The sequence below is a fragment of the Pristiophorus japonicus genome, unplaced genomic scaffold, assembly GCF_044704955.1.
Source record: "Pristiophorus japonicus isolate sPriJap1 unplaced genomic scaffold, sPriJap1.hap1 HAP1_SCAFFOLD_190, whole genome shotgun sequence".
In the NCBI taxonomy this organism is placed as follows: Eukaryota; Metazoa; Chordata; class Chondrichthyes; family Pristiophoridae; genus Pristiophorus; species Pristiophorus japonicus.
In genome coordinates, this window is record NW_027251590.1 from 1,005,191 (window position 1) to 1,023,162 (window position 17,972).

The following is a 17,972-nucleotide window of genomic DNA, read 5'->3' on the forward strand; positions in this document are numbered from 1 at the left end:
CTAACTTGTATCACTTCTCACCTAGTTCACCTTCTATCATATCAAACCCCAAACTTGTTCCGTTTGAGTACATGACTTGTGATTGTAGTAGACTTAACTATAGTGTCTCACTTTAAACTCAGCTGAAATCCTTTGAACCACCCCTTTATTGAACTGTCTTCCATAAGATTTGAAATCCGTTACTTTCGGTATCAGTTAACCCGTTTTTCGAACAGATTTAATTTAATAAACTCATCCACACATTTTGCACGTGATGGCCTGTGAAATATTCTGATATTTGTAATTGTCATTGCCACAAACTCCATTCCCTAGCCATTGATTCCATCCCTCTCCCCAACTTCTGTCTGAGGCTGAACCAGACTGTTCGCAACCTTGGTGTCATACTTACCCCTGAAATAATTTTTTGACCACATATCCACAGCATTAGTAAGATTGCCTATTTCCAGCTCTGTAACATCTCCCGCCTCCGGACTTGCCTCCGCTCATCTATTGCTGAAGCCCTCATCCATGCCTTTGTAACTTCTGAACTTGATTATTCCAATGCACAACTCCCATATTCTACCCTACATAAACTAGAGTTGACCCAAAACTCGGCTGCCTGTGTCCTAACTCGCACCAAGTCCAGCTCACCCATCACCCCTGTGCTCACCGACCTACATTGGCTTCTGGTTAACACCTTGATTTCAAAAATCGAATTATTATTTTCAAATCCCTCCATGGTCTTGCCCCTCCCCAGCTCGGTAAACTCCTCCAGCCCCGCAACCGCTCCCCGCCCATGAGACAGCGGTCTTCCAGAGCATCCCCGATTATAAATGTTCAACCATTGGTGGCTTTGGTGGCTGTGCCTTCTGTTGCCCAGGCCCCAAGGTCTGGAACACCCAGCCTAAACCTTTCTGTCGAACCCGTGCTGTACCTGCCCTGGCAGTTTTTGATGGGATCGTGTGGAGCAAGCTTTTCTCTGTATCTAGGGGACATAGTCTCAGAATGAGGGGCCGCCCACGTAAAACTGAGATGAGGAGGAATGTCTTCTCTCAGAGGGCTGTAAACCTGTGGAATTCTCGGCCCCAGAGAGCTGTGGGGGCTGGGTCACTGAATATATTTAAGGTGGAGATAGACAGATTTTTGAGCGATAAGGGAGTGAAGGGTTATGGGGAGCGGGCGGGGAAGTGGAGCTGGGTCCATGATCAGATCAGCCATGATACTGAATGGCGGAGCAGGCTCGAGGGGCCAGGTGGCCGACTCCGGCTCCTATTTCTGATGTCCTTCCCCCCCCCAGGAGCCTGTTTTTCTCCTTGTCTCTCCATTATCCCACCATTCACACCCGGTCCCGACTCATGTTTTTCTAACTCCTGACATTCCCATTTGAATTGGGCCCACCCACCCTCCCTGTTGTCTCTCTGATCTCTCCTGCCTTCCCCCCTTTGCCAACACTCTCCAGTTGTGACGCTCCCTCCCTGCTGTCTCTCTGATCTCTCCTGCCTTCCCCCCTTTGCCAACACTCTCCAGTTGTGACCCACCCTCCCTGTTGTCTCTCTGATCTCTCCTGCCTTCCCCCCTTTGCCAACACTCCCCAGTTGTGACCCACCCTCCCTGTTGTCTCTCTGATCTCTCCCCCCTTCCCCCCTTTGCCAACACTCCCCAGTTGTGAGCCACCCTCCCTGTTGTCTCTCTGATCTCTCCTGCCTTCCCCCCTTTGCCAACACTCCCCAGTTGTGAGCCACCCTCCCTGCTGTCTCTCTGATCTCTCCTGCCTTCCCCCCTTTGCCAACACTCTCCAGTTGTGACCCTCCCTCCCTGCTGTCTCTCTGATCTCTCCTGCCTTCCCCCCTTTGCCAACACTCTCCAGTTGTGACCCTCCCTCCCTGCTGTCTCTCTGATCTCTCCTGCCTTCCCCCCTTTGCCAACACTCTCCAGTTGTGACCCTCCCTCCCTGCTGTCTCTCTGATCTCTCCCCCCTTCCCCCCTTCCCCCCTTTGCCAACACTCCCCAGTTGTGACCCTCCCTCCCTGTTGTCTCTCTGATCTCTCCTGCCTTCCCCCCTTTGCCAACACTCCCCAGTTGTGACCCTCCCTCCCTGTTGTCTCTCTGATCTCTCCCCCCTTCCCCCCTTTGCCAACACTCTCCAGTTGTGAGCCACCCTCCCTGTTGTCTCTCTGATCTCTCCCCCCTTCCCCCCTTTGCCAACACTCTCCAGTTGTGACCCTCCCTCCCTGTTGTCTCTCTGATCTCTCCTGCCTTCCCCCCTTTGCCAACACTCTCCAGTTGTGAGCCACCATTCCCTGTTGCTGCCTGAGCCGCGGACACTTGCAACATCTTGTCTTTGTGTCGTCACAGACACTTTCCCATCAGCACCGCGCGCCCTGCATTGTTCGCCCATTGATTGATTGATGGGTGCCGCGGCCCCGCCCCCCCCGCCGCTGATTGGCGCGGAGCAGCGCGCGCTGGGTGGGCTGGTGCCCCGCGCCGCCTCGCCATTGGCTGCGGGCTGCGCGCGGGCGGTTTGTTGGCGGCTCCGCTCGCGGCCTTTGAGCTCGGGGGCCCGGGTGAGGGGGGCGGAGTTGTGCGCAGGCGCGGGGCCAGCCGGCGGGCGGACGGACGGACGACGTTTCGCAGCCGCCGCGGAGGGTGGAGGAGCGGCCCGGGCAGCGCGCCCGGCCTCCCTGCGGTCTCACATACTCACGGCGGGGACGGGCCTTGGTTACTGTCGGGGGGGTTCGGCCGCCATCTTTGGCCAGCACGGGTTCGCCCGCAGCGGGGAGCAGGGAGCGACCGGGGCGGGGCTTCCGCGACGTCACAATGCTTGCCATTGCCCCGCTACAGAGCAGGGAGCATGCGCGGCGGCCATCTTACTGCAGGGAGGCCATCAGGTGCAGGATGGGGACCAGTGACATGAGAACATCAGAAATAGGAGAGGAGTCGCCCTTTGGCCCCTCGGGCCTGCCACCATTCAATAAGATGATGGCTGCAGCATCTGGGGTGGTTCTCCTTGGAGCAGTGAAGGTGCAGGGCAGGTTTAACAGGTGCTCACTGTCAGGAAGGCTTTAGATTGAGTCAGGGAACAGAGTGGTTCTGCTCACACAATCAGAGAATGGTTACAGCACGGAAGGCCAATCGGCCCCTCGAGCCCTTGCCGGCTCCCAGCGAGCCCCACTGCCCCGCCCTTTCCCCCGGCCCTGCAAATGTTTTCTTTCAGATACTTATCCAATTCCCTTTAGAAAGCTGTGATTGAGTCTGCCTCCACCACCCTTTCAGGCCGTGCATTCCAGATCCGAACCACTCGCTGCCTAAAATAGATTTTTCTTGCGTCGCCTTTGGTTCTTCTGCCAATCACCTTAAATCCGTCTCCTCTGGTTCTCGACCCTTCCGCCAATGGGAACAGTATCTCTCTATCTACTCTGTCCAGACCCCTCATGATTTTGAACACCTCTATCAATTCTCCTCTCAACCTTCTCTGCTCCAAGGAGAACAACCCCAGCTTCTCCAGTCTATCCACGTAACTGAAGTCCCTCATCTCGTGAATCATTCTTGTCAATCTTTTCTGCAGCCTCTCTAAGGCATCACATCCTAATGAGCGGTGCCCAGAATTGGACACATTGCTCCAGTTGAGGCTGAACCAGTGTTTTACAACGGTTCATCATAATCTCATTGCCTTTGTACTCTGTGATGCCCAGGATCCTGTAAGCTTTTTGAACTGCTTTCTCAACCTGTCCTGCCACGTTCAGTGATTTGTGCACATATACCCGCAGGTCTCACTGTTCATGCACCCCCTTTAGAATTGTACACTTGAGTTGTTATTGCCACTCATTCATTTAATCATACTTCTCTAATTTTATTTCTTAACTCAGATTCACGGCCTCATTTTATTTCTTCCTCCGAACCTCTCAACTTAATCTGTCAGTGTAATGTTGGCGAGTGGTGATTGATTGCCCTGGGAACCAACAGGAAGAGACCTCAGAGGCTGGTGGTCCAAGGAAGCAGTGTGTTCTGCAACCAATCGCGGTGCTTGAGGGGTGGATCCTAAATTGGCCTGTCAGGTGAGTCTGTGTGAACCTGTTGAACAATTTATTTTTAAAAAGTTAAATCGAGATTTATTTTATCAACAAAACAGTTTAACATCTGTCAGTATTTTATTTCACTGGCGTTCCTATTGAGTTTGACTCTTCAGTGCCAAATGAACCAGGTGTTTAAATGTAATTCATTTCCCTCTTTCCATGTCGCTGTTAGTTAAAGGTACAGAGATTGATTTCCCCTCATTATGCGTTTGTAGTAGTTAAAGTAACATCCTTCCTGTTGGTAGTGAGTCACATTCTGTGCTGGGCGAGATGGATGGTGGCATCAGCCTTTAAAATACGCATCCTCTTGTTCAAATCTCTCCAGGACCTCACCCCTCCCTATCTCTGTAACCTCCTCCAGCCCACCAACCCACTTAATAGTTTGTTTTCTTTGGAACAGGAGGCTGACCTTAATGTGGTGTATAAAATTATGAGGGGATTAGATAGAGTGGATAGGAAGGACATGGGGGTCAGCAACGAGCAGAACCTTTCAGCAGTACTTGCCAACTGAATTCAGCAGAGGAGGACAGGGTTTAATTAGGAGGCGGAAAATAGAGTATGAGAGGAGGCTTGTAGGGAATATAAAAACTGACTGCAAAAGCTTCTACAGATATGTGCAGAGAAAAAGACTAGTGAAGACTAATGTCGGCCCCTTGCAGTCAGAATCAGGGGAATTCATAATGGGGAACGAGGAGATGGCAGACCATTGGAACAAATACTTTGGTTCACTAAGGAAGACACGAATAACCTCCCGAAAATACTAGGGGACCGAGGGTCTAGCGAGAAGGGGGAACTGAGGGAAATTCTTATTAGTCAGGAAATGGTGTTGGGGAAATTGAAGGGACTGAAGGCCGATAAATCCCCAGGACCTGATAGTCTGCATCCCAGAGTAGTTAAGGAAGTGGCCCTAGAAATAGTAGATGCATCATCATTTCCAACATTTCATGGACTTTGGTTCAGTTTCTATGGATTGGAGGGTAGCTAAGGTAACCCCACTTTTTCAAAAAGGAGGGAGAGAGAAAACAGAGAATTATAGACCGGTCAGCCTGACGTCGGTGGGGGAGGGGGCGGGGAAATGCTGGAATCAATTATTAAAGATGTAATAGCAGTGCATTTGGAAAGCAGTGACAGGATCAGTTTAAGTCAGCATGGATTTATGAAAGGGAAATCATGCTAGACGAATCTTCGAGTGTTTTGTGGATGTAACTGGTAGGGTGGACAAGGGAGAACCAGTGGATGTGGTGTATTTGGACTTTCAAAAGGCTTTTGACAAGGTCCCACACAAGAGATTGGTGTGCAAAATTAAAGCACATGGTATTGGGGGTAATGTATTGACGTGGATAGAGAACTGGTTGGCAAACAGGAAGCAGAGTGGGAATAAACGGGTCCTTTTCAGAATGGCAGGCAGTGACTAGTGGGGTGCCGCAAGTATCAGTGCTGGGACCCCAGCTATTTACAATATACATTAATGATTTAGACGAAGGAACTGAATGTAATATCTCCAAATTTGCAGATGACACTAAGCTGGGTGGCAGTGTGAGCTGTGAGGAGGATGCTAGGAGGCTGCAGGATGACTTGGACAGGTTAGGTGAATGGGAAAATGCATGACAGATGCAGTATAATGTGGATAAGTGTGAGGTTATCCACTTTGGTGGCAGAAACAGGAAGGCAGATTATCTGAATGGTGACAGATTAATAAAAGGGGAGGTGCAATGAGACCTGGGTGTCATGGTACATCAGTCATTGAAGGTTGGCATGCAGGTACAGCAGGCAGTGAAGAAAGCAAATGGCATGCTGGCCTTCATAGCTAGGGGATTTGAGTATCTAAGCAGGGAGGTTTTACTGCAGTTGTACAGGGCCTTGGTGAGACCACACCTTGAATATTGTGTGCAATTTTGGTCTCCTATTCTGAGGAAGGACACTCTTGCTATTAAGGGAGTGCAGCGAAGGTTCACCAGACTGATTCCCGGGATGGCAGGCCTGACATGAAGCAAAACTGGATCGACTAGGCTTATATTCACTGGAGTTTAGAAGAATGAGAAGGGATCTCATAGAAACATAGAAAATAGGTGCAGGAGTAGGCGAGTAGGCCATTCGGCCCTTCAAGCCTGCACTGCCATTCAATAAGATCATGGTTGATTATTCCTTCAGTACCCCTTTCCTGCTTTCTCTCCATATCCCTTGATCCCCTTAACCGTAAGGGCCATATCTAACTCCCTCTTGAATATATCCAATGAACTTGCATCAACAACTCTCTGCGGCAGGGAATTCCACAGGTCAACAACTCTGAGTGAAGAAGTTTCTCCTCATCTCAGTCCTAAATGGCCTACCCCTTATCCTAAGACTATGTGCTCTGGTTCTGGACTTCCCCAACATCGGGAACATTCTTCCCGCATCTAACCTGTCCAGTCCCGTCAGAATCTTATATGTTTCTATGAGATCCCCTCTCATCGTTCTAAACGCCAGTGAATAAAGGCCCAGTTGATCCAGTCTCTCCTCATATGACAGCCCAGCCATCCCTGGAATCAGTCTGGTGAACCTTCGCTGCACTCCCTCAATAGCAAGAACGTCCTTCCTCAGACTAGGAGACCAAAACTAAACACAATATTCCAGGCGAGGCCTCACTAAGGCCCTGTACAACTGCAGTAAGACCTCCCTGCTCCTATATTCAAATCCCCTATCTATGAAGGCCAACATACCATTTGCTTTCTTTACCGCCTGCTGTACCTGCGTGCCCACTTTCAGTGACTGATGAACCATGACACCCAGGTCTTGTTGCACCTCCCCTTTTTCTAGTCTGCCGCCATTCAGATAATATTCTGCCTTCGTGTTTTTGCCCTCAAAATGGATAACCTCACATTTATCCACATTATACTGCATCTGCCATGTATTTGCCCACTCACCTAATCTGTCCAAGTCACCCTGCAGCCTCTTAGCGTCCTCCTCACAGCTCACACCGCCACCCAGTTTAGTGTCATCTGCTAACTTGGAGATATTACACTATTCCTTCATCCAAATCGTTGATATATATTGTAAAGAGCTGGGGTCCCACTGAGCCCTGCGGCACCCTACGAGTAACTGCCTGCCATTCTGAAAATGACCCGTTTATCCCGACTCTCTGCTTCCTGTCTGCCAACCAGTTCTCTATCCATGTCAGTACATTACCCCCAATACCATGTGCTTTGATTTTGTACACCAATCGCTTGTGCGGGACCTTGTCAAAAGCTTTTTGAAAGTCCAAATACACCACATCCACTGGTTCTCCCTTGTCCACTCTACTAGTTACATCCTCAAAAAGTTCCAGAAGATTCGTCAAGCATGACTTCCCTTTCATAAATCCACGCTGACTCGGTCCGATCCTCTCACTGCTTTCCAAATGCGCTGCTATTTCATCCTTAATGATTGATTTCAACATTTTCCCCACTACTGATGTCAGGCTAACCGGTCAATAATTACCCGCTTTCTCTCTCCCTCCTTTTTAAAAAAAAAAAAAAAAAATGGCGTTACATTAGCTACCCTCCAGTCCATAGATTGTTGGAAAATGATCACCAATGCATCCACTATTTCTAGGACCACTTCCTTAAGTACTCTGGGATGCAGACTGTCAGGACCCGGGGATTTATTGGCCTTTAATCCCATCAATTTCCCTAACATAATTTCCTGCTTAATAAGGATATCTTTCAGTTCCTCATTCTCACTAGACCCACTGTCCCCTAGTACATTTGGAAGGTTATTTGTATCTTCCTTTGTGAAGACAGAACCGAAGTATTTGTTCAATTGGTCTGCCATTTCTTTGTTCCCCATTATAAATTCACCTGAATCCGACTGCAAGGGACCTACGTTTGTCTTTACTAATCTTTTTCTCTTCACGTATTTATAGAAGCTTTTGCAGTCAGTTTTTATGTTCCCTGCAAGCTTCCTCGTACTCTATTTTCCCCCTCTTAATTAAACCCTTAGTCCTCCTCTGTTGAATTCTAAATTTCTCCCAGTCCTCAGGTTTGTTGCATTTTCTAGCCAATTTATATGCCTCTTCCTTGGTTTTCACACTATCCTTAATTTCCCTTGTTAGCCATGGTTGAGCCACCTCCCCCAGACAGGGATGTACAATTGCTGAAGTTCATCCATGTGATCTTTAAATGTTTGCCATTGCTTATCCACCGTCAACCCTTTAAGTATCCTCTGCCAGTCTATTCTAGCCAATTCATACCTCATACTGTCAAAGTTACCTTTCCTTAAGTTCAGGACCCTAGTTTCCGAATTAACATATACAATTCTGATGGGATTGGACAGGTTAGATGCAGGAAGAATGTTCCCAATGTTGGGGAAGTCCAGAACTAGGGGTCACAGTCTAAGGATAAGGGGTAAGCCATTTAGGACCGAGATGAGGAGAAACTTCTTCACTCAGAGAATTGTGAACCTGTGAAATTCTCGACCACAAAAAGTTGTTGAGGCCAGTTCGTTAGATATATTCAAAAGGGAGTTAGATGTGGCCCTTACGGCGAAAGGGATCCAGGGGTATGGAGAGAAAGCAGGAATGGGGTACTGAAATTGCATGATCGGCCATGATCATACTGAATGGTGGTGCAGGCTCAAAGGGCCGAATGGCCTACTCTTGCACCTACTTTCTATGTTTCTAGTATTTGGGACTGAAGCTGGGCAGGTGGAAGGGGTATCAGTGGGACAGCATATTGATGCTAGTGATCATAATTCAGTTAGATTTAGGGTAGTTATGGAAAAGAACAAAGATAGACCAGGAATAAAAGTTTTCAATTGGGGAAAAGCCAATTTCACAAAGCTGAGATGTGATTTAGCCAAAGTGGACTGGAAACAGCTACTTGAAATGGTGAGCGATTGAGAAATGTTGGTGTTCAGAGGGACCTTGTGTCCTTGTACACGAACCACAAAGTTAATATGCAGGTACAGCAAGCAATGAAGAAAGTAAATGGTATGTCGGCCTTTATTACACGAGGATTTGAATACAAGAGTAAAGATGTCTTACTGCAATTATATCGGGGCCCTGGTGAGCCTGCAGCTGAGTATTGTGTACAGTTTTGGCTACTTACCGAAGGAAGGATGTACTTTCCTTTTGAGGATGGCAACGAAGGTTCACCAGACTGAATTCCTGGGATGGGGAAATTGTCCAATGAGGAGAGATTGAGTAGACTAGGCCTATATTTTCTAGTGTTTAGAAGAATGAGAGGTGATCCCATTGAAACATACAAAATTCTAACAGGGCTTGACAGGGTAGATGCAGGGAGGATGTTTCCTCTGGCTGAGGAGTCTAGAACCAGGGGTCATAGTCTCGAAATAAAGGGTTGGCCATTTAGGACTGAGATGAGGAGAAACTTCTTCACTCAGAGGGTGAATCTTTGGAATTCTCTACCCCAGAGAGCTGTGGAGGTTCAATGGTTGAGTATATTCAAGGTAGAAATCACTAGATTTTTGAATATAAAGGGAATCAAGGGTCATGGGAATAGTGTAGGAAGGTGGAGTTGAAGTAGAGGATCAGCCATGATCTCATTGAATGGCGGAGCAGGCTCGAGGGGCCGAATGGCATACTCCTGCTCCAATTCTTATGTTGAAGGTAAATCAGTCTCGGAGCAGTGGAAGGCATTGAAGGAGGAGATAATGAGGGTTCAGAGGAAGTATGTTACCTTAAAGAAAAAGGATGGGACTAACAAATCTAGAGCCCCCTGGATGTCAACTTGAAATAGGAGCAGGAGTCGGCCATAAGGTCCCTCGAGCCTGCTCCACCATTCAGTAAGATCATGGCTGATCATTGACCTCAACTCCACTTTCCCGCCTGATCTCCATATCCCTTGATTCACCGAGAGTCCAAAAATCTATCTGTCTCAGCCTTGATTAGACTGAGCATCCACAGCCCTCTGGGGGAGAGAATTCCAAAGATTCACAACCCTCTGAGTGAAGAAATTCCTCATCTCTGTCTTAAATGGCCTACACCTTATCCTGAGACAGTGCCCCCGAGTTCTAGACACTCCAGGTAGGGGAATCAACCTCTCGGCATCTAACCTGTCAGTCTCCTTCAGAACCTTGTATGTTTCAATGAGATCACACATCATTATTCTAAACTCGAGAGCATATAGGCCCGTTCTACACATGATCTCATCATGACAGCCCCCTCATCCCAGGAATCAATCTAGTGAACCTTTGTTGCACCGTCTCCAAGGCAAGTGTTTCCGTCCTTAGATAAGGAGACCAAAGTACTCCAGGTGTGGTCTCCCCAAGGCCCTGTACAATTGTAGCAAGACTTCCTTACTCTTATACTCCAACCCCTTGCAATAAAGGACAAACCATTTACCTTCCTTACTGCTTGTGTACCTGTATGCACACTTTCTGTGTTTCTTGCACGGGACATTCAAATCTCTCTGAACACCAACATTCCTCACCATTTAAAACATATTCTGTTTTTCTATTGTTCCTACCAAAGTGAATAACCTCACATTTCCCTACATTATACATCTGCCACCTTACTGCCCACTCACATCGTCTATCGATATATCTTGTGTTCTCACAGCTTACTGTCCCACTTAGTTTTGTATCATCAGCAAATTTGGATACATTACACTCGGTCCTTTCATCTCGGTTATTAATCATAAAATCATCGAAAGTTACAGCATGGAAGGAGGCCATTTCAGCCCACCGTGTCCATGCCGGCCGACACAGAGCTATCCAGCCTAATCCCACTCTCCAGCTCTTGGTCCGTAGTCCTGTAGGTGACGGCACTAAGTGCACGTCCATGTATTTTTCAAATGTGGTGAGGGTTTCTGCCTCTACCACCCTTTCAGGCAGTGAGTTCCAGACCCCCACCATCCTCTGGTTGAAGAAATTTCCCCTCAAACACCCTCTAAACCTCCCTCTGATTACTTAAAATTTATGCACCCTGTTGACCCCTCTGCAAAGGGAAATATGTCCTTCCTATCCACTGTATCGAGGCCTCTCATAATTTTTTCTCTCTTGTTCCAGCAAAGTTCAAGGTTGTTAACACCTTGAAGTCATTTCCATATTCAAGAACCCTCTCGGTAATCTTGCACCATCATCATCATAGGCAGTCCTTCGAAACGAGGATGACTTGCTTCCACGCCGAAAAGGGATGAATTCACAGGTGTTTCAATGAAGGACCCAATATTCCGGATCCCGAACCACATATTGAAGGGTGGAAGATGCCTTTGTGTGGATTTTTTTAACGTGGGGTGGCCGTTACACATCAGCCACCACACGGGCTTGACAGAGCCCGGTCTTGGTCCAGTGACGAGGATTAACCAGGACGACTGGAGAGCAGCTCTACTGCACAGACCGAGTGCGCCCACATATCGCAGTGTGGGCTGGTCCGTGCTGCCCCTCGCCTCTTCCAGCCTCAAACTCGTGCCTCTCCCAGGCCCTGAACACATCCCTCTACGAACTCTCGCTGCTCCTTCACCCCGACCTCGCCACTCCTGCTGTACCTGCCCACACTGCAGTCAGCTGTCGTCCTCCTGCAGCAGCACGCGCTGCTCCCTGTAATGGCCCCGGCCTGCTGATGGTCTTGCCGGCCGGGACTGCGCCGATTTCTGGGCCGGACCGACGCACGCTGCTCCCTGTAATGGCCCTGGCCTGCTGATGGTCTTGCCGGCCGGGACTGCGCCGATTTCTGGGCCGGACCGACGCACGCTGCTCCCTGTAATGGCCCTGGCCTGCTGATGGTCTTGCCGGCCGGGACTGTGCCGATTTTTGGGCCGGACCGCGACATACTGCTCCATCAGCACTACTGCAAAAACATCCATTGTGCCTTTCCTGCCATCTCAATGGGTTAATTTATCTGATCCCTTTCTGTCACTGGGAAACACCCACTCAAATTCAAAACTGTAAACATTTTTAAATGCCTAAAATATTTACAATGCAAAAGGTGTTGCATACCGCATTAAAGAGTTCACAGCTGCTTGTGCAGAGAGTTAACTTCCTTTTTTTTGCATTATAAAAGCTGTCAGACACAGACATTAAAATCATTCTGTAAAGCATTCCACACATAGCAATAGCATCACTCCTTTTTCTCCCGTGGTCACAGATTCTTGAAATTGTTCAGAAATGTTTTATTTTTACATACCAAATGTTATGTGATTGCCTCATGTCCAGAACTAAAGGTTTCTCTCTCAGTTAATTCAAAGCAATCTGAATCTAACCAGTGCCAGTTTAAAAAAACTACAGACACACGAAGACAAATATAAATCCTCAAGCCTTTTTATAAAATAAACTTTTACGTTCACCCTGAAACATCAAAGAAAAACACTTGCTTTACACAGACAGGCTTTCACACACAATACATTCCATGACTAGTCAAACAGCCATAGAAGCAAAGTCTGTTTTATTTCTCTCGGCACAAAAGGTAGAAGCTTAAATGTCGGTTTCTCCTTCGTAGACTCATAGAAAGGCTTCTCTATTCTTTGGTCTCTTAAGCAATCAGCTTACGACAGGACACACAATGCTTCTCTGAACCATGGATTTACATTGCTAGGCTTTGAACTTCCTTTTGGATCCCGCAGGGTCCTTCTGCCCACCTTGATTTAGTTTTTTTTCTGCAGCTTTCAAATTTCTAAAACTGCTGTTGCAGCTACTGAGGAGGATTTGCTTAAAGTCTACATCCTCCAACTCTGGGTGACCCCTCCTAAAATCCGCCCAGCATCTATTAACATCCAGCGGACCATCCGTGGAGTTAATGGGGCCTATATCCCGGCTCAATGCTGCCAATTCGTCCTCATCATAGTTATCGATCGGTCTCGGTGTCCTGGTGCTTCGGGAGCCGGCCGACCCTCGCTATACTGGGTCCCAACATCGGGCTCCGCTCTGTCCTCATCCCAGTCTACCCCAACTTCCCCCGGTGTCATAAGACAAGCCATACACCTGGCCCCAGAAAATGCTCGGGTCAGCTTACGAATTTTCTCATTCGAGGGCCTGTGGTCGGCCTCTTCATGTACCAGATTTTTAGCTACCCTGTATGCCACTTTGATATTCCTCAACTGTCCCTCAGCCTTGTCAGCTCTCTCTAAGATCCAGGCACTTTCCTCACGCTGAACCTGATACTGCTTTTTACTTTCGGTGACCTGATACTGCCAGTACTCTATCGCATTTCTAGGAGTTTTCTCTTGCACTTTCCTCTCCTGCCTTTCATTACTTAAATCTTCCGTCAGCCGGTTCATTACGGCCTCTCTGTCTCCTGCCCTGCTTTCTGATTCCCTTTTCTCTTCTAACTGTTTAATTCTCTCTGCGAGAATTTGATTTTGTTTCTGCATTCACCGCAACCAAATCACCTTTTCTTTCGACTTCTTATATTCGCTACTATCTCCTCTTCCCGCGGACTGTCAGAGTGCATCATTTCCAGGACCCAGTGCTCGGAAATGTTGACCGTACCAAACACATACGAGGATATCCTATTCTCCATTGACGGTTTCTTGTCCTTGACCCTGTCCATAATTTTTAGAAGTGCCTTTGTGATCGCCAAGATCGAAGAGATTCCGTAACCACCCACCAACAGTTCTTCACTTCAGGATTTATAAGAACAAAATACATTCGGCACAGGGTTTTGGCTCAACCTTAAACTTGTACGTTTATTGAACTTGCGTTATTCCCCAGTACACAACCTCCCTGAGATTCGACCGGAATAACACAGAACCCACAATACAAACCCCTACAGGAGGTTACCTGAAACCTAACAGGAAATATCACAGTTTAAAACCCTTCCGCGATCGACTGTGATTATAAAACTACTCGGACAAATTCCCCGACGGTTTGACTGAAACTTACAATCACCCACACAGCTGGTTGTTCCGGTGTCGATTGTAGGCCGGGACCAGGTGACCACCCTGCATCCTTCACTGCACTGCCCTCGTGCCGAAGTGGTCTGCTTTTTATGGGGCTTCATAATCACAGCATCAAACATATTTCCTGCTGTTCCCCTGTCGACTTTTCATAAGAACATAAGAAATAGGAGCAGGTGTAGGCCATTTGGCCCCTCGAGCCTCCTCCGCCATTCAATAAGATCATGGCTGATCTGATCATGGACTCAGCTCCCTATCATCATCATCATAGGCAGTCTATCGAAATAAGGATGACTTGCTTCCACGCTGAAAAAGGATGAGTTCAGGTGCTTCAATGAAGGACCGAATATTCCAGGTCCTGTACTACATCCCGAAGGGTAGAAGATGCCTGTGTGTGTATTTTTTTTAATGTGGGGTGGCCGTTGCACACCACACGGGCTTGCCAGAGCGAGGTCTTGGTCCAGTGGCAAGGATTAACCAGGACGACTAGAGACCTGCTCTGCTGCACAGACCTAGTGCGACACATGTCGCAGTGTGGGCTGGGCCTGTGCTGCCCCGGGCCCTCAACTCCCAACTCCCCTGGGCCCTGATCACGTCCCTCTACAATCCCTTTCCCTGCCTGCACCCCATAACCCTTTACTCTCTTATCGCTCAAAAATCTGTCTATTCCTTAAATATATTCAATGACCCAACCTCCACGGCTCTCTGGGACAGAGAATTCCACGGATTTACAACCCTCAGAGAAGAAATTCCTCCTCATCTCAGTTTTAAATAGATGGCCCCTTATTCTCAGACTATGTCCCCTCGTTTTAGTTTCCCCAATGAGTGGAATTATCCTCTCTGCATCCACCTTGTCAAGTCCCCTCATTATCTTAATAGTTTCAAGGAGATCACCCCTCATTCTTCTGAACTCCAATGAGTATAGGCCCAACCTACTCAACCTATCTTCATAAGTCAACCCCTCATCTCCTGAATCAACCGAGTGAACCTTCTCTGAATAGCCTCCAATGCAAGTATATCCTTGCTTAAATACGGAGACAAAACTGTACGCAGTACTCCAGGTGTGGCCTTACCAATACCCTATACATTTGTAGCAGGACTTCACTTCCGATGGTTAATTACCTCTGGATCATCAGTGTATTCCACCCCCTGGCCCAGACAGGGGCATGGTCAGCTCTCCTGCTGTGTAGTACAATGCAAACCTTCCTTGGGAACAGACCTGGCTCCACAGTTGAATGTGTGAATGTCCCTCTTCCTTCTTGACAGGGACCAGTGAAGGTGTGCCTGGCCGGCATTTGGTGCTATTTCCTGCGTTGATTAGATCGATGGCAGGTATCCTGTATCATTGTCTCTGATGTCCTTCCAGTCTCTCAATGAGTCATCGTTTCGCTGCAATGTTTGAAATGAAGCCCTTATTGTATAGCCCACCCTCTGGGTGTTTGTACTGAGGTTTGGTTTTTATTAACCAGTCCCACCGTCCGTGGGTTTTTTATTCCATTCTATAGTGGGGGCGGGGATAGATCCTACATTCCTTTACCCACTGACCCATTGGGAGGAAGGTCCAGTGACCCTGCACGTGTGAGGCATCGTGAGGACAGTGGAATAGCCAGTCGACACTCACTGTCGAGGTTCACACATGGAGATTGGGCACATGAGTCACATATTGAGAGAAACTGGTGAGTGTAGAACTGAACCCAGCCAGAGTCAGCATCTTTAGGGGAGGAGAGGGAGGGGAACCAGTGAGTATAGAACTGAACCCAGCCAGAGTCAGCACCTTCAGGGGAGGAGTGGGAGGGGAACCAGTGAGTATAGAACTGAACCCAGCATAGGATATTAAGGGATTGGGGGATAGTGCAGGAAAATGGAGTTGTGGTAAAAAATTATTGAATGGCGGAACAGGCTCGAGGGACCGAATGACCTCCTCCTGCTCCTAGTTCTTGTGTATGTTCTGGTGTTCATTCACGACTGGATGTGGCGGGACTGCAGAGCTTTGATCTGATTCATTGATTGTGGGATTGCTTAGCCTTGTCTATACCATGCTGCTTCCACTGCTCAGTATGCATGTAGTCCTGTGTTGCAGCTTCCCCAGGCTGGTACCTCATTTTTCGGTACACCTGGTGCTGCTCCTGGCATGCTCTTCTGCACTCCGAATTGAACCAGGCTTGATGGTAATGTTAGTGAGGGATATGCCGGGCCATGAGGTTACAGGTTGTGGTGGATACAATGCTGCTGCTGCTGATGGCCCACAGCACCTTATGGATGCCCAGTTTTGAGCTGCTAGATCTGTTCTGACTCTATCCTGTTTAGCACGGTGATAGTGTCACACAACACATTTGAGAGTGTGTTCGGTGTGACTTTGTCTCCACAATGACTGTGTGCGATGGTCACTGCTACCAATGCTGTCATAGACAGATGTATCTCCATGTGGGACAGGCTCGATACACCAGGTGGTCTTTACTTGTCCGTCATTGTTGGTATCTGCGACAGGTAGATTGGTGAGGACCAGGTCAAGTAGGTTTTTTCCTTGTGTTGGTTCTCTCACCATCTGCTGCAGGCCCAGTCTGGCAGATATGTCCTTCAGGACTCGGCCAGCTCAGTCAGTAGTGGTACTACCGAGTCACTCTTGGTGATGGACATTGAAGTTCCCCACCCAGAGTACATTCTGTGCCCTTGCTACCCTCAGTGCTTCTTCCAAGCTTAAACCAGTGTGAGTAATAGAATAGATTAGATTATAATGTGAGATGTTTATACCTATAATTGTGAAACGAGAAGAATTAACAGCAGGCAGCGGAGTTTCGGTATAATGAGAAAATTACTGAAGAAAGTACCTGCTGGGAACCAGGGAAAGTGACCTTGTAAATCACAGAGCAGAGAAGTTCCAGCTGTCTTTTCCTCACTTCCTGCCCAAACCCAGCAGAGAAGACAAAGAGGAGTCTGGTGCCAGAGGTGGATCAGTGCAGGGTATAAAAGTGAGGGGAGACTGATGTAAGGGGGCAGTGGGGACTGGAGACACCGGAGATCAAGCTCAGGGCCCCCGAGGTTCCATCCAGCGGGCTGACCTGGTGTCAGTTACTGTGGACACGCGGGACTTGCATCTTTACTCTGATTGGTGGATCAGTATAAGATACGGCAGTCGACTGAGAAACTGCTCATCTTATATTTCTTAAGGTATTAAAGTTGCTGACACTGGACCTTCGAACTTGCTAATTAATAAGACAAGGGACTAGCTAGACTCTTACACCCCAAAATATCTCTTATCCTTCCACACCTTGTAAAATTTTACCATTTAATGTACATTTCATCCCTTTTTCTTCCTCCCAAAATGTATCACATCAGATTTCTCTGCACTAAATTTAATCTGACATCTACCTGTCTCATTTACAAACCTGTGCATTCAGACTGAACTCACTTACAGTCCTCTTCACAGTTCCCCACGTTCCCATTTTTGGCGTTCCCTGGAGATTTTGATCGTGTGTCCCATATACCCAAGTCCAGATCATTTCTCTACATTGAGCAGAGCAATGCTCCCAACACTGACCTTGGGGACACCACTGTTTACATCCCTCCAGTCTGAAGAACCTCCATTAACCGCTACTCTCTGTTTTCTGCCCTTTACCCAACTTCCTCTCCACACTGCCCCACTCCCTTTAACACCGTGAGCCTTAATTTGATCAACAAACCTTCTATCAAAAACCTTTTGACAATACTTCTATGGAACGTCCACTGCATTTCCTTTCTCACTGCACGGTGTAATTTCCTGAAATAATCCCTGCTGTGTGTCCAGAATGAATCCATTTCACCAACAGATGTTGCAATATTTGCTCCAGCCCACAGGGTTCCATCTGTTTAAAGCCACAACACAAAGGTCCAGTTTCCTCCTGGAGTTTGAGAGAAATCAGCTTCAACAATGGGGCAGAGTTTCAGCCAATGAGGGAGATCTGGGCTCAGCCCGCCCACTGGCTGGCACAAGCCCCCCTCGGCTGGCACAAGCCCCGCCCCTCACACACTGGTTGGAGGACCAACCGCCCGCTCGGTCCTCCAGCCCCGCCCCCGCTCTTCCTATTGGTCCGGAGCTGCTGTCAATCACCCGGGCCGGATTAATGTTCAGTCT

At 48.1% G+C, this 17,972-nt stretch overlaps 1 protein-coding gene and 2 long non-coding RNA genes across 4 annotated transcripts in view; 1 reads left to right on the plus strand and 2 right to left on the minus strand.

Annotated features, from left to right (window-relative positions):
* LOC139243889 (uncharacterized) overlaps positions 1-2,732 on the minus strand; it is a 22,062-nt gene extending 19,330 nt beyond the window's left edge. Inside the window, exon 1 of the long non-coding RNA XR_011589747.1 lies at positions 2,677-2,732. This is a non-coding gene — a long non-coding RNA (uncharacterized lncRNA). The remainder of the gene's footprint in view (positions 1-2,676) is intronic.
* Positions 1-2,761, minus strand: part of LOC139243884 (zinc finger protein 436-like) — a 13,601-nt gene extending 10,840 nt beyond the window's left edge. The window contains exon 1 of one of the 2 annotated variants that reach the window (XM_070870900.1): positions 2,681-2,761. The gene's annotated coding sequence lies outside the window, so the exon portion shown is untranslated. Of the gene's footprint in view, positions 1-2,672 lie in introns of both variants that reach the window. The other variant, XM_070870902.1, reaches the window with a different exon arrangement.
* Positions 2,569-11,987, plus strand: LOC139243887 (uncharacterized). The gene is made up of 2 exons (XR_011589745.1): positions 2,569-4,034; positions 11,037-11,987. It is a non-coding gene; the product is annotated as an uncharacterized lncRNA (long non-coding RNA).
* Positions 11,988-17,972: the final 5,985 nt, after the last annotated feature.